Genomic DNA, 12,558 nt, shown 5'->3' on the forward strand with positions numbered 1-12,558 from the left:
TGTGACACAATACAGTACCATATGGAGATATACTACTTAGGCTGGAAATTTGCATAAACCTGTCCAGCAGGCACACATTAAAAAGGATGACTAATGAGAGAGCTCACATTCAGGATGTATATACATTTTACATTATAGCACATTATATTGATGCATATATGACCTTATGTATTTCTACAGATTCAGGCAAACATTACATTTTAACATTTTTATGAAGCTACTAAAACCTGGCAGGACACAAGACAAATCAAGTGCCTTTCATTGGTTTTTGTTCTTCCAAATAAATGAAATAAATAAATAAATAAAATGGGGGAGAAGAAGCTCAGCATAAATATAATTCTCCCTGTCTCATGTAAGACAGTGCTGCACATTCATATTAGCATATTAAAGGTCAGAGCTGCTGCTTTTCATCATTCCCCATCTCTGTATACGGTGACTGGGTGGTGTTAAGTAGATTTGAACATGCATTTATGCTGCAGGGTATTTGCCTTCACCCCAACATAAGCCCTCATCTTTATGATTTGAGTTTCAATTAAGCGCTCTGAATATTCCGTCTTCTTCTTTGTCTCATTGTGTTTTCAAACAGGCATAGTTTAGAAAAAGTTTCACCTCGCAAGCACCAGTGAGTGAGATCGTTTCAATCAGAGCTTAAATCCATTTGTTCTCGCACCGACTGCTTCATAAACATTCTACATCGACTGAACGATAGAAATTTCAATAATGACCTATTTTTCACAGCTGGATTCATTGCCGAACCATTATTTATGCACGACGAGGAGTAACACTGCCTGTTGTTGTTCTGGTGCTTCATCCAGCGTGCGAGGGACACACAGAGAGGAAAGAATAATTATGGGGCCTATTTTGTCTCTGTGTCATTCAGTCCCCACAAAACGGACACTCTTCTCCCCGCTTTGTTGTTATGAAATGAAAAATGGTCATCAACACTACGAGGGGCTGCACTCTGTATTTACCAGCTGTTTGTCTCTGTTTGGACACCGTGCTGTCTGACGCGCTATCGATGCATGCTCGCAGATGGTATGGGTTTCTGAGCTTTTGTGTTTCAGGTAGATGTGCAACGCCTTAAGTCTGAGGTGTAATCTCACCACATGCTGGCTGTCGGCCAGGAGAGGAGCACAGTGTGTTTCAGATGTAATGCGTTTGAAAGCAGGCCTAATTAAAAAAGCGAGCAGGCACTTGGCAAGCATTGATTGTTTGTGTACCTGCACGCTGAGGATAAGGACGAGACCATTCAGCTGCAAGGATACTCTGTATTAATTAGTGGCTGAAAGCAAAGGCCGCATTTGAACATGGAGAATATGAATTGGTGTGCATTCTCATTATTTCTACACGTTCTTATGGCCCCCTGCATGTCGCCAGATATTACTGATTCCATCCTCAGTAAAAAGTACAAAGAGCATATACATCACCACACATTAGACAAACAATCCACATTTATTAGCCTGTAAATTTGGCTGGGTCGAGCCATTTCTGCTTTTGATGTTTACTGGGTCAAAGTACATGGGTGGTTGGGTATATGTGGACTAATGGAGGCCATGCTGAGCTTATTCATGGGCTTAGAATTCGGTGTTTCTCTCTGCCTTCAGGACACTTCTGAAGGCATCTGTAAGCCTCATACATCTATTCACGTAAATGGAAATTACACACTGCAAAATTGTCTCTTTTCAAACATGGCAGCACAAAGATACATTTCCAGTGGTGGAATAGACTGAATATGAAGTGACTCTGCTTGAACAAAATGAGGAGAGAGTATTATAATTTTACTGACAATCGACCACATTGACAATGTTTTTTCTTTTAAATTTGTTGTTGTTGTTTTTTAAAAAAATAATAATAAAACATCCCACTGATAATATGAACGTGCACAAGATTTGTTACAAGTTCAACACTTTCATTGCAGACAGATACACTTTTTATGGCCGAGTCCAGAAAGTCTTTGAAAGTCTAGATCTTATAGTCTTCATTCAGGATGACTGTGATACTCCTATTTCTCACTCAGCTTGTCAGATGATGAAATCAAGGTATCCATTGATCCAGTACGTAATGAAAATGGATTGTTCTTAAATTGACTGCATGTTCTAGGCACATTGTCATCAGCATGATGAAATACAGACAGTCCTTGGCACAGTTTTTGGTCGCTGTGAATTTTGAGTGCAGAATTTGTCCAAAGTTACTGAATGACAAGAACAACATTAATGCTTTCAAAGTCCAAAGTAAAAAAAAAAAATCTGACCATTTCTGAAATATTAAGAATAATAATAACATTATTGTTCTGTTTGGTATCTCTGTTTCCAGTTGGCAGACTGTGCAAGAAGCAGAGTAGTGAGGAAGCCACCAAGACATCCATGACAACTCTAATGGCCCCCTCACACATAGTACAAATAAGTACAACTCAGGGTGACTCACTGCGGAACAGCTTGTATGAGTGAACCACAAAAACACTGAGCCGACGGGCAGGCGTGTACGATGCTGCCGCCATGGTTCATGCAAGTGGGAACACAGTGCGAGCAGCTGCGCGATGTGGTTACAGATCACGCAGCTGCTGTGAAGAAAAACTAAATAGAAAATTAAAAAATACAGGCTGCGATGGTTTTGTGCATGCGGGAACACAGTGCAAGCAGCATCGCGATGTGTAACCACTTTGTGCAGCTGCTGTGAAAATAAAAAAAAAATAAAAAATACCTGCCACCCACGAGATTCGAACCTGCAGTTTCCAAAACCTCTGATTACCAGTCAGAAACTTTACAACTGAGCTCCCATCGCTGTCCTGTAAATAGTGCAGGAAAATGCCTGATATCAAGGAGGACATGGACGTATTTAAGAAAAAATAAAACCACACACCATATAAAAACACCGCATTTTATCAAATCCCTCTTATCAAACGGGCAATACAAGTATGATCCATCTGTTCCTCTGTAGATGACCCATGATCACAGACATACAGTCATGAAATGACATGAATGAGAAGCAGGGCACTCTTATCATGTCCACATCTGCTGGTGATGTGTCCAGCTGGCCCCGCACATGTCCTGTAGATGGTGCGCCACAGGACAGACACGGCATCATGTGGAACAGAGCTCATGTGGGTGACGTGACATTCAGATCGCTCGCTGCATGTTCTGATCTGACAGTCCATTTCACCTGGGGTAGCCTGTCAATGTGTGTGGTGTGTATTCACTCACTGCAGCCCATTGCAACAGCGATATATGTTTTTAGGTATGTCCATGGGAGGACACCAAGCAGACACACGCTTGTCATAGTGGACAGTTGTTAGTTCATGTCCGTACAAACACGGTACGTGTTCCCCAGCTGTGACAGTACAGAACCACAGATCTCCACAGCTGCTCCTGTTGGTCAGCCATGCCCCCTGTCAGTTTAGTAAACACACCAACGTGTCACTGTGTCTGTTTGTAAAACCACACTCGTGGGGCGCTTAGACAAATTTCACATCCAGCTCGACAGTGATCGTCTGCTCATGGTTGTTGTGTTAACAGTGCAAATGGCCACACATTTTCTAAGTGCCATGTGAGCGGTGTTAGATGTTTGTGTGTGCCGCCTGGAATTTGGCTGACACCTGCCGTGAGAGGGTTCGATGGGTTCTCACAGCGCACACTGTCTTTGTTATAGCAACAGCTGTAGGTGTTAGAGGCAGCTACGATTTTACACGTATTGCATATGATTCCTGCTTAATGTGCAATTCGACCAAATTCGCACTGTGTGAAGGGGCCCTAAAGGAGTTACGGGGTTTGATGGATGCAATTGGAGACACTGTGCATCATGCAACTTTTATCTGTTGCAGCACCAGTTAGGGCCAGTCACTCCAGGAAAAAAAACATTGGTTGGAGACCGCAGCGCAAACCAAGTTAGCACGACTGTGTGTGATCACCGAGCTATTCTGTTGCAACTGAATTCCTCAAATGGGGATCTCGAAGACAGCGACCAAATCTGCAGCCACCAACGGCCATAAGACATAATCTGACAGTGAGTCACCTGTGAACGGGCTAAATATGACAATTACATGCAATCTGTATGAAATAATACTTGGAATGACTGTGATAAATAGGGTAACAGTACAAATCTGTTGCAGTCTCTTGTTTCTGAGATGCAGAGGTGTTTTCTGCTGTTTTTACACGCGTGGCACTCTGATTAATGAACATGTGGACAGGGCACAGGCTGAAAAATATTTCCTTCTCCATTCATGAAAATCTTATGTGTGTGCAGCATGATTGATTGATGAATTCCTTATTGCATAATTTATGTGTGCAGGACAGGCTTAATATCGGTCAATGGGGTGAAGTAATTCAGGCTCATATTGGAGTAGAACAGAGGACATTTACAGAAGAAAACACATCAAATCTACATTTGAGCCTCCCATATGTCTTCAAGCAGATTCTCACGCTGAAGCATTCTTTTTTCTGAAACATTGTCTTTTTCCCATCTTTCATCATCTTCTCTCTCAAAATATGAGCATAAGAAAAAAATGTGGTTGAGAAATAAGAACACAAGAAGTCAATTCAATGATTTAATTTGTAATAGTAAGCCCATCTGGCTGTTCCCTTCTTCTGGGGTTGCCACAGCAGACCCGCGGAGGATCTGCATGTTCATTTGGCACAACCTTTACACCGGATACCCTACGGGATGCAACTCCACATTACATGGAGTATGTAATTAGATGAATAGATGTAATTCTTACTTGTATTTTCACCAACAAGTCACAAGTCACCAACAAGCTCATCCATAGTCGGTGGACTTTATCTGATTCTTTCTTGTTTGATAGTTGAGTAAAAATCTTTCTCTCTGATTTTATGTAAATTCTGTTCTCTCTGCAGCTTTTTTGAATACAGCATTTACTGGCCATGGTAGCATTTCAACATTTTCTGTTAGAGGAAAATACATTTAAAATAATCATGTCTAATCAGATTTTTTTTTTTTAACTTTCACTTCCACTTTTTTCTTTTTTACTTATCACATAACAGCTGACTGTACTTTATGTACCAACTGAGAAACCCTTTATAAATAAGCCCCAATTTCCAGTTTTTGCTCAAGAAAAATGTCACCTTTGAAAAGCTCAAGTCGAACATTTTGCTTGATTAAAAGGTGTGGCAAAAGATTACAAGCTGCTGCTCAAGCAGTGTTTTGGACCGGTTGTGTAATGCTAATAAACATAATCTAATATATATATATATATATATATATATATATATATATATATATATAGAGAGAGAGAGAGAGAGAGAGAGAGAGAGAGAGAGAGAGAGAGAGAGAGTTGTAGTCTTACACACCTCTCTGCAGCTTCTCTCCCCCTGCCATCCCCTCATTACCCCATCCCCGTAGAGACGGTGCCTGCTCCCAGACTACCAATAACCAGCAAAAATCTATTTAAGCATAAAAATTCAAAAAGAAAAAATAATATAGCACCTTCAACTGCACCACAGACTAAAACAGTTAAATGTGGTCTATTAAACATTAGGTCTCTCTCTTCTAAGTCCCTGTTGGTAAATGATATAATAATTGATCAACATATTGATTTATTCTGCCTTACAGAAACCTGGTTACAGCAGGATGAATATGTTAGTTTAAATTAGTCAACACCCCCGAGTCACACTAACTGTCAGAATGCTCGTAGCACGGGCCGGGGCAGAGGATTAGCAGCAATCTTCCATTCCAGCTTATTAATTAATCAAAAACCCAGACAGAGCTTTAATTAATTTGAAAGCTTGACTCTTAGTCTTGTCCATCCAAATTGGAAGTCCCAAAAACCAGTTTTATTTGTTATTATCTATCGTCCACCTGGTCGTTACTGTGAGTTTCTCTGTGAATTTTCAGACCTTTTGTCTGACTTAGTGCTTAGCTCAGATAAGATAATTATAGTGGGCAATTTTAACATCCACACAGATGCTGAGAATGACAGCCTCAACAATGCATTTAATCTATTATTAGACTCTATTGGCTTTGCTCAAAAAGTAAATGAGTCCACCCACCACTTTAATCATATCTTAGATCTTGTTCTGACTTATGGTATGGAAATAGAAGACTTAACAGTATTCCCTGAAAACTCCCTTCTGTCTGATCATTTCTTAATAACATTTACATTTACTCTGATAGACTACCCAGCAGTGGGGAATAAGTTTCATTACACTAGAAGTCTTTCAGAAAGCGCTGTAACTAGGTTTAAGGATATGATTCCTTCTTTATGTTCTCTAATGCCATATACCAACACAGTGCAGAGTAGCTACCTAAACTCTGTAAGTGAGATAGAGTATCTCATCAACAGTTTTACATCCTCATTGAAGACAACTTTGGATGCTGTAGCTCCTCTAAAAAAGAGAGCTTTAAATCAGAAGTGCCTGACTCCGTGGTATAACTCACAAACTCGTAGCTTAAAGCAGATAACCCGTAAGTTGGAGAGGAAATGGCGTCTCACTAATTTAGAAGATCTTCACTTAGCCTGGAAAAAGAGTCTGTTGCTCTATAAAAAAGCCCTCCGTAAAGCTAGGACATCTTTCTACTCATCACTAATTGAAGAAAATAAGAACAACCCCAGGTTTCTTTTCAGCACTGTAGCCAGGCTGACAAAGAGTCAGAGCTCTATTGAGCTCAGTATTCCATTAACTTTAACTAGTAATGACTTCATGACTTTCTTTGCTAACAAAATTTTAACTATTAGAGAAAAAATTACTCATAACCATCCCAAAGACGTATCGTTATCTTTGGCTGCTTTCAGTGATGCCGGTATTTGGTTAGACTCTTTCTCTCCAATTGTTCTGTCTGAGTTATTTTCATTAGTTACTTCATCCAAACCATCAACATGTTTATTAGACCCCATTCCTACCAGGCTGCTCAAGGAAGCCCTACCATTATTTAATGCTTCGATCTTAAATAATGATCAATCTATCTTTGTTAGTTGGCTATGTACCACAGGCTTTTAAGGTGGCAGTAATTAAACCATTACTTAAAAAGCCATCACTTGACCCAGCTATCTTAGCTAATTATAGGCCAATCTCCAACCTTCCTTTTCACTCAAAAATTCTTGAAAGGGTAGTTGTAAAACAGCTAACTGATCATCTGCAGAGGAATGGTCTATTTGAAGAGTTTCAGTCAGGTTTTAGAATTCATCATAGTACAGAAACAGCATTAGTGAAGGTTACAAATGATCTTCTTATGGCCTCGGACAGTGGACTCATCTCTGTGCTTGTTCTGTTAGACCTCAGTGCTGCTTTTGATACTGTTGACCATAAAATTTTATTACAGAGATTAGAGCATGCCATAGGTATTAAAGGCACTGCGCTGCGGTGGTTTGAATCATATTTGTCTAATAGATTACAATTTGTTCATGTAAATGGGGAATCTTCTTCACAGACTAAAGTTAATTATGGAGTTCCACAAGGTTCTGTGCTAGGACCAATTTTATTCACTTTATACATGCTTCCCTTAGGCAGTATTATTAGACGGTATTGCTTAAATTTTCATTGTTACGCATATGAGGACACACACCAATTAGCTAAACTGCAGGATTGTCTTACAGACATAAAGACATGGATGACCTCTAATTTCCTGCTTTTAAACTCAGATAAAACTGAAGTTATTGTACTTGGCTCCACAAATCTTAGAAACATGGTGTCTAACCAGATCCTTACTCTGGATGGCATTACCCTGACCTCTAGTAATACTGTGAGAAATCTTGGAGTCATTTTTGATCAGGATATGTCATTCAGAGCGCATATTAAACAAATATGTAGGACTGCTTTTTTGCATTTACGCAATATCTCTAAAATCAGAAAGGTCTTGTCTCAGAGTGATGCTGAAAAACTAATTCATGCATTTATTTCCTCTAGGCTGGACTATTGTAATTCATTATTATCAGGTTGTCCTAAAAGTTCCCTAAAAAGCCTTCAGTTAATTCAAAATGCTGCAGCTAGAGTACTGACGGGGACTAGAAGGAGAGAGCATATCTCACCCATATTGGCCTCTCTTCATTGGCTTCCTGTTAATTCTAGAATAGAATTTAAAATTCTTCTTACTTATAAGGTTTTGAATAATCAGGTCCCATCTTATCTTAGGGACCTCGTAGTACCATATCACCCCAATAGAGCGCTTCGCTCTCAGACTGCAGGCTTACTTGTAGTTCCTAGGGTTTGTAAGAGTAGAATGGGAGGCAGAGCCTTCAGCTTTCAGGCTCCTCTCCTGTGGAACCAGCTCCCAATTCAGATCAGGGAGACAGACACCCTCTCTACTTTTAAGATTAGGCTTAAAACTTTCCTTTTTGCTAAAGCTTATAGTTAGGGCTGGATCAGGTGACCCTGAACCATCCCTTTGTTATGCTGCTATAGACATAGACTGCTGGGGGGTTCCCATGATGCACTGTTTCTTTCTCTTTTTTCTCTGTATGCACCACTCTGCATTTAATCATTAGTGATCGATCTCTGCTCCCCTCCACAGCATGTCTTTTTCCTGGTTCTCTCCCTCAGCCCCAACCAGTCCCAGCAGAAGACTGCCCCTCCCTGAGCCTGGTTCTGCTGGAGGTTTCTTCCTGTTAAAAGGGAGTTTTTCCTTCCCACTGTAGCCAAGTGCTTGCTCACAGGGGGTCGTTTTGATCGTTGGGGTTTTACATAATTATTGTATGGCCTTGCCTTACAATATAAAGTGCCTTGGGGCAACTGTTTGTTGTGATTTGGCGCTATATAAAAAAATTGATTGATTGATTGATTGATATATATATATATATATATATATATATATATATATATATATATATATATATATATATATATATATATATATATATATATATATATATATATATATATATATATATATATATATATATGTATGTATATATTTCCACCCTTTACACTTTGTACTGCCAGTACTGCACAGACTGACTTCCCAGTGACTACTGATATTTGTCAGCAATGTTTTCTGGTTCCTCCTTGTGCTCCGGCTTCCTCCCACATCCACAAACATGCAGGTTAAGCACATTGGTAACTTTAAATTGTCTGTAGGTGTGTGTGTTGGTGTGAATGTGTTTGTCTGTCTATATGTGGCCCTGTGACAGACTGGCGTTTTGTTCAGCCCTCCGTGACCCTTAATTGGATTAAACGGTTGAAGGTGTGTGTGTATGGGTGTGTGTGTGCGTGTTCTGGCTCCTACAGTTGTGGTTGGACATTTACATGCACTCATCATGGGCATGAATGTCATGATAATTTTGGGTTTGTAGTGAATGTTCTTTGGACTGTTTTTTTTTTTTTAAATTCCAGACTGGATTGTACTGCACACACAAGACGTGTGTGTACAAGTTTGAATTTATCTTGGATTTTCTCTAATCCACACAGGGTCAAAATTATACATATAGGCTCAAATGCATAACCCCACTAATATTTGGTTAATTGTACCTTAGCAAGCTGCACCTCGACCAGATGCTTTTGGTAGCCATCAACAAGCCTTTGGCATAATTCTTGCTCGATATTTGACCACTCTTCTTGGCAGAATTGGTAGAGTTCATTTAAAGTGGTTTCATGGCCCAGACCCAGTTTATAAGTACATGCAGTCCACAAATTTTCAGTAGGGTTGAGGTCAGGGCTTTGGGAAAGCCATCCCAAGAGTTAATTGTTAGCCTGCTTTATCCAACCCACAGTTAGTTTTGATGTATGCTTGGGTTCATTGTCCTGTTGGAACACCCTATTGTGGCCAAGTTTCAGCCGTCTAGCTGCTGACTTGAGGTGACAGTGAGGAATCTGAAGGTGGTTCTCTTTCTTAATTACTCCATCCACTTTGTGCAATGCATCAGTACCACTGTCAGCAAAACAGCCTCAGAGCATGATGCTACCACCACCATCCTTGACAGGTGCCACAGTGTCCTTAGGTTTGAAAACCTGAACTTTATTCCTCCAGACATACCTTTTGTCACTGAGGCAAAATACAACCCCAATTCCAATGAAGTTGGGACGTTGTGTGAAATGTAAATAACAGCAGAATACATTGATTTGCTAATCCTCTTCAACCTATATTCAATTGAATACACCACAAAGACAAGATATTTAATGTTCAAACTGATAGACTTCATTGTTTTTGTGCAAATATTTGCTCATTTTGAAATGGATGCCTGCAACACATTTCAAAAAAGCTGGGACAGTGTTATGTTTATCACTCTGCAACTTTCCTTCTAACAAATTCAATAAGTGTTTGAGAACTGAGGACACTAATTGTCATGATTGGGTATAAAAGGAGCATCCCCAAAAAGCTCAGCTGTTCACAAGCAAAGATGGGGCAAGGATCACCACTTTGTGAACAACTGCGTGAAAAAAAAAATAGTCTAACAGTTTAAGAACAATTTTTCTCAACGTTCAATTGCAAGAAATTTAGGGATTCCATCAACTACAGTCCATAATATAATCAGAAGATTCAGAGAATCTGGAGAAGTAGGTTGAAGAGGGTTTGCAAATCATTGTATTCTGTTTTTATTTACATTTTACACAACGTCCCAACTTCATTGGAATTGGGGTTGTAGCTCAGTCTTTGTCTCGTCTGACCTTAAAACGCTTTTTCCAGAAAGCATTTGGCTGGCTTGCTCATGTGGGCAGCTGCACATTTTGGTTAAGCTTGAAGGTATCAATTTTAGAGCAGGACCTTCTTTCTTGATTAGCACCCTCTCAGTTTATGGCCATGTAAAACTTGCTTCACTGTGAACAGTGTTACTGGTGTTTCAGCAGTTTACAGTTCATGGCAAATTTAAGTCTTGGTGGTTCTTGGATGGTTCCTGAGCATCCTAACCAATTGCCACTCATCTGAGGGTGACAGGTTGGGTCTTCTTCCAGACTTTGCAAAAGTGGTGACACATCCATACTCGCTCACATACTCACATCCATACGTACACTTATTTGAACTGATGATCGTGGAATCAGCAGTTGTTTAGAAATGGTTCCAAGAGACCCTCCTAATTTGTGTAAATCTACAAGACCTTCACTGAGTTCCTTGGACTTTCCCATTGTCCTGGGTATTGGTCAGTCCAATGAATGCTGTCAAACACATCCTTGTTATGCTGGCAAAGTGAAACCACAAGTTGTACTCTATCGTCATCACGAACGAGGAGGTAACAGGTCTCTTATCATGTTAAAAGACACTGTAGAACCTTCAGCACCACTTAAAAAGATTTAAAGTGAATGTTTCAATATGTTTGAGTCTGTATGTATAATTTTCACCCTGTGTGGATTAGAGGAAATCTAAAATAAATTCAAACTTGTGCACCAACCCTTGTTTTTATAAAAGTCATTAATTGTGTATGCTGTACAGTCATTCCAATCTGGCAAAAGAACAGTTCAAAGACATCACTGAAAACCCAGATTACTATTACATTCAAGCCCATGTGAGTGTATGTGACCACAACTGTACACTGATCAACACTTGTATGACTTTGTGGATGATGTGATTCCAACTGATTCCAACACTTGACAAGCTGAGAGAGGAATCTGAGTGTCTGGATTGGTGATTGACCTGGATCAAAATTTAGATCCAAGCCTGTACTCAGCAATCAGAAGTATATCTGTATCTGGTGAAAGTGTTCAACTTGTAAAGGTGTCCACTTATCTCGGCAGTGATATTCATGTCCTCAGCCTCTGACATCGAGACATACCTGGGAAGAGGTTATGTAGTCATGAGGTTGCTGGACAGAGGTGTTTGGTGATGCCAATATCTTTTCAGGAGAAACTTCCAAGTATTTATGGCCATGGTACTCCAAGTCTTACTGTACAGCTGTGAGACTTGGATGCTAACAAGTGACCGAAGGAGACCACTGAACCTGTTTGGGAGTTGGTTTCTTCGTAGGATCCTTGGGTACCATAAGAGTGAATTTTTGCCAAACAAGCAGTTTCTTTGGGAGATTAAGATCAGTTGTATTGTGAGTAAATGTCGGCTACAAAAACATTTTGTCCATGTTATATATTTCTCTGGGTATGATCCACTGCCCAGGTGCCTCACTATTGTGGATGTCAAAAGCTGGAGAAGGTCAAGGGGACGGCCACGTTTCACCTCACTCTGACAGATAGATGACTACTCTCAAGAGGCGGGGATGGAATGGTTGTCTGTCTAGGTGGTTGCCATCTGACACTTTGAATGGTTGCATGGTGTGATGGCACTAGACATGACCTCTATATTGTAGATGTTGGGCAGCACAGTGGCACAAACAGTTAGCGCACTTGCTCCTGGATTCCTGATTCCTGGATTAAGTCTACTTGTGTAATAGTCTCCATTTCCATCTGGAGTTGTGGCAGAAAGTGTGTCCAATGTAAAACAGTCCAGATATAAATCTATAGTGGATCAGCTGTGATGACCTAAATCAAAAGCAGGAGCAGCCAAAAGAAAGATCTGCATAGAGCTGATTTTGTGAGAAATTAATTCCCAACATACAAAACAATTTCCCTTGTGTATCAAAATGTTTTTTTTTCCCCTGGCCATTTTCTTGAAAAATGTCCAGCTGTGTCAAATAGAACTTGAGTGTGCAGATGAACTTAAGACCAAGTCTTAAGGTGTCACAGTGCCTTTGTG

The sequence above is a fragment of the Thalassophryne amazonica genome, chromosome 1 (genome assembly GCF_902500255.1).
Source record: "Thalassophryne amazonica chromosome 1, fThaAma1.1, whole genome shotgun sequence".
NCBI lineage: Eukaryota > Metazoa > Chordata > Actinopteri > Batrachoidiformes > Batrachoididae > Thalassophryne > Thalassophryne amazonica.